The sequence below is a fragment of the Cebidichthys violaceus genome, unplaced genomic scaffold, assembly GCF_023349555.1.
Source record: "Cebidichthys violaceus isolate CVI_PGR_0920_01 unplaced genomic scaffold, fCebVio1.0.p SCAF_90, whole genome shotgun sequence".
NCBI classification, from domain to species: Eukaryota; Metazoa; Chordata; class Actinopteri; order Perciformes; family Stichaeidae; genus Cebidichthys; species Cebidichthys violaceus.
In genome coordinates this window covers 651569-656568 of record NW_027176976.1, presented here as the reverse complement: position 1 = coordinate 656568, position 5000 = coordinate 651569, and the positions used below count along the sequence as shown (strand labels likewise).

General features: G+C 45.3%; 1 protein-coding gene across 2 annotated transcripts in view; it reads right to left on the bottom strand.

Annotated features, from left to right (window-relative positions):
* The window catches only part of elfn2a (extracellular leucine-rich repeat and fibronectin type III domain containing 2a), a 180653-nt gene that overhangs the window by 45020 nt on the left and 130633 nt on the right, over positions 1-5000 (bottom strand). The gene's annotated exons all lie outside the window — the stretch shown is intronic.

Here is a 5000-nt window from a genome sequence, read left to right as displayed (position 1 = left end):
AGCTAAGTAGGATACGATGCAGATGGGCAGGCTTTACACAGAGGAACAAACACTAGACACGATCACGGAGCGAGCGCATTCAAACGTAACTCAGCTGTGAGGACGTTCTCGCCTGCGTACCGGCAGCTTCAGCCCGATGTTGTTCATGATCAGGAGAGAAGTCGAGGTAAGAAAAATCTGCCCGTGACGTGCAGACCATCGGTTGGACTCCGAGGCGTGCTGGGAAGCTCCAGGACATCCGTTAGTTTTCCTAAACAAGCAACCATCAGACCGCTCAGCGTGGGACTGCAGCAGCGATGAGCTGCTCCCCCAGTATGAATCAATGTAATGGGATCAGTGTGACACGGAGCACAAGGGTGAAAGAAAGAGGCTGAATACCACTTCGCTTGTCCTCCAGTTCTGTACATTATTTGGGATTAAGGGAGGCTTATGAACATGTTTCTTTAAATTACACGACGTGTCTCGGGGTGGATTTGGCAGTCGGAGATGTTAGTTGTGGGCGTCACGGTCGCTGTCCAGGGTGCTGATTCTACTCAGGAACTGGTGGATCGCAAACCCACTGGTGGGGACAACCTGCCTGTAGCATAGTGGCCGTATGTCCTTGTTTGTTGGCAGTGAAAACATTTACTTTCAGCACTTATGTAAGCGCAGGGTTTATGTCAGCTGGGTTGTATTTGTAATAATAATTAATAACAAAGCTGTGGAGCTGTCACACGGTTTTGAAAACAGTCCACAAACAGAACTTGCAAACCATGGATCTGTGTTCAAAGACTCCTGTCCAAAAGTGTGTTTGTTGTTTTTTGTAGATTCATTTTTGTGATGTTATTGATGTGCTTTCAGGTTGCGTTGTTTTCATATGTATTTCGCTTATTTTAAGGCCAACCACAACACAAGCTGCACCCTCCTGGCTGTATGTTCTGACATGTGACATCAAAATCAAACGTAATCCACAGCGACATACGGTTCCCTTGAAAACTCATCATTTTTCAGTAGCCTGGACTACTAGAAGCCAATGTGAGTAGAATGTGCACGTGCTAAACGCATCATAAGTCATTTGTTGAAGAATGAGATGATCTGAGCCAAAGCTCTAAACCCTTTCATCTTCCTTCATCTCCGTCAGACCGTGATCACCAGCACAACGTCGGCTCTCCGTCATTCAGTTTTCAATCGCTCAATTCGGTGAATCCATCACCTCGTCAAGTTCATTCGCACCGACTGACGGATCACCGCTTCCAAGAGAAGTTAAAGATGTAACAGAGAGTCACGGCGAGTCACCGGTTGACGGCGAACCTCTGGAGTGCACGTTGGTCCACTGGATTTGTGGTCCTGAAGGGTTTAGCATTGGAAGAAGAGCGGCTGAGAACAGACGAGCCGTCTGTCGACAACCGTCCGTCAGCTAGACTGAGTGGAAGTAAACGCTGGGTTCATTTGTCTTCACTGGACTCAGACGGGAGTTCAACATGCCGGCGACTCGAGCAGAACACAAGATGAATGGAGAGAAACCACACACACACACACACACACACACACACACACACACACACACTCCTTTTCTCTACACCTTTAACTGTACTACCTGCTGAAGTACTGCTCACATTGGCAGGTGATCTATTACAATTACTGCCGTAGTATTTTGACCTTGTTGAAGTCACTTGAGTGAGACTAATCAAGACTTTGAGTGTGTGTGTGTGTGTGTGTGTGTGTGTGTGTGTGTGTGTGTGTGTTGTTTTGCTTCTACTTCAAACCTTAAAGAGGAAGACATTTTTTGGAAAGTGAGGACATTTTGAGGACATCTTCAAAGTGCTGCCTGAGGTAAAACACACTTTTTTGGGAGTGCTGGGTAGAGTTGGGTTCAGGACACCTCGTTGCTCTCTTGCAACTGTGTGAAATAAATGTTTGAGCAACATGTTTACCGCGTCACGCGTGAGCCCGAGCGTTGGACACGGCAACATATCTAATATTCGTGACACAACGATGACATTTCCAGCGGCGACTCGTGCTCTAATACCATTGTTTTCACCTCCTGCACGACAATCTCTCCCGTAGTTTGAAGACGGGGTATTCTGCCTGTGAAGTTAAGTTATGTGAGTTTAACAACCTGTGTTGTTAACACACTTGACTCTCGTTGCCGGTTGCATTGTAGCCTCTGTGCTGAAGCTGCTGTTCTGAAGGAGAGATCATTTCCCCCCAGCAGGAGGGGAAACAGCTGAGGCGGTCAGACGGTGGCTGAGGTGTGGAGCAGCTCATCCCGGTAAGGCGACGCTTTAGATCATAGCCTGTTATCCACAGTACCAAAGGACGCCCTACTGCTCCGTCACACACCAGCACTCCAGGTGCTGCTGCCACCTAAGTCCTTTCAAGAGCAATCCCGCCATCTATGAAAGACGAGGTGGCAGGAAAGAGAAAGATACCTCCAAAAGAGGGATGTAGTGGAGTTAAGCTGACACGCTTCAACGTTTTTTTCTCAAAGTCTTTGGGAAGGACAAGTCAGGGAACTCTGTTGAGTTTGGGGTTTATTTATGTGCTCATGTAAGGCGCTGAAAAATGAAAAGAGGTGCGAGACGAGAATGTGAAATGAGCTCGTCTCAGTGACAACAAACTAATGAAAGCTGAACTGCGGATATCAAGAACGAAACGAAACAAATCACAGCGCGGTGAATATTTAGAGCAGTCGAACAGGTGTAGCAGAGTTTGAGGTAAACCCGTAAAGGACGCGTTCAAAGCAGCGCCTGTGTAACGTGATGCAATGCAACGCCTTTAAACAGGTGCAGAATCCGAGATCTGGAGCATTTTGACTGCCTCTCAAACGTCGACGGGGAGCCGGCGGCTCACAGCTAACGGTGCTAACTACGGTGTGAAAGCTGTCAATCGAACACCTGGTGAGGAACCAAACAACCGAACCAGGACCGCCTGAGAGAGGTGGGTCTCTTCTGCTTCCAAGCGGACTCTGGTGGTTTGAAAGCAAACAAACCAACGGAAACGATTTTACGACAGCAGAAAAGGGATTTTAGCATCATTTCAAAGGCTCAATTATGAATAAATCCATCTGTTGATCGTGAAATCTGTTCAGCACAGGATGATGTTGATCTGTATTTAGCGGTGTGTTCCCTGATAAATAGGTCAAAAGCTGTTAATAAAATGGTCGTCCATTAAAAGTTGCTATTTTAGGTTTCCCCATGTAGCTGTTGCATTACGTAGCATTATGTAATGCAGAGCTTTGAATCTTTTAGGTCTTTTGCGTTTAGTTCAGTTATCGATGGGGACATTTGTCCCTCTATGGAGACAGAGCTTCCATAAATCCTAATGCATGACACAGATTGTCTCTTTGTTGACGGTGATTCTCCCGTAGACTCTGATTATGTAAATTCGCTGACCTGTTTTCAAACCAAGTTCAGCGTTAAGCTAATTTGACCTACACCACTTTAGCCCATTATTTATCTCCAGCACGGTGTGAAATGTGAAAATAACAAGCGCCGCTAAGGTCCGATTAAAGTCTGTAATTGATTCATGGAACATGTGGTTAACAGCGTTGTAACATGAACTGAAATGACACATGTTTATGCTCTAAATGTGTTTTAATTGATTAGCAATATCAAATGCCAATAGCTTGAGAAGACATTTCCGCAAAAGCGGCAACAAAAATGTTTATCTGGAGAAAAATGTGGAAAGACGACAAGATTCGGGATTCGAGAAACTGCAAGAAACCGTTCAAGACGGTTCTGGTAGAGACCTATCAATCAGCGTGTAGCCCCGCCCCTAAATCATCCCCTGCTTTATGGTCTGTCTGACTCTAAATGGAGCATAATGTACTAAATGAACATCATGCTGTATTGAAGAAGACTGTAAACTAGAGATTGAGACCATAAACTCATGTTTACAATGTTTACTGAGGGAATAAATCAAGAGAGAAGTAGAGTCATTTTAGACTAGACTTCTATACAACCAGAGGAGTCGCCCCCTGGTGGACACTAGAGAGAATGCAGCTTTAACACATGAAGCTTTGTCCTATTTCTTAGTTCGACGCTGATCACCCCTGAAACAGGTTGTTTTCATTCCCTTTGGTTTTGTAAACCCTAAGGGAATGAAAATGAATGAGCTGACGTAGTTATCCCACAAAGAACATGTGTGTAAGTGACATGTTTCACCATGTAACCACAACATGTAATCTACTTTCCAGGTTTAGTGCCCATTCTATGAGAAGTCTTCTATCCGTATCAAAAGTATCCTCCAGAGTTTGCTGAGTGTGACTATGTGACTTTGCCGTAAACAAGTGAAACCGGTTTTGAGACCCCCCCACCGAGCCCGACATCACATGGACACCAGAAGATGACTCCTACTGTGTCAAACTCATAAACTGCTGAACCCCCCCGCCCCCCCACTGAGCTATGGGTTTATTTCATCCTTCGCTGAGCCATCAACTCACGCACTGTTCCTATCACTTCACTCCTCAGAATCTTCCTGCAGTATTCATCTCTGAACCGTGATCCGGCGGCGCATTCAGACGTCTAACTGGCACTTTACTCGATTTGAAGACCACATTCTCTACGACGAACATCCGGCTCTGTCAGATGAGATACTTTACAGCTTTATTAGCATTTAGCTTCAGCTTTTCAAACACCTATATGTTGTGTTTCCTGCTGCAAGATTATGATCGTTGATGATCCATATTGGCAGATCCAGATGGTTTTTTGTTGTTTTTGTTGTGTTATAGCAGCTGGTCTACAAGGATCCAGATTGCCACCATCCCAAAGATGATTTCACCCGCTCTCCTCAAATCGTTTCATTATTAGCTTTAATGATGTATGATAAGCTGCTAACAGCTAGTGTTCTGGAGGTTAAACAGCTCATGATTCATCTCTAATATCTATTTCATGTTGCTGTGAAAACATCTCCTTTAAACAACTGGATCGTTTTCACGGAGCAGAGCCTGAACGCATCATGTTGAACCTACCCGTGTCTGTTAGCCGTTAGCGGTGCCGCTAACATTAGCAGCCCTGCTG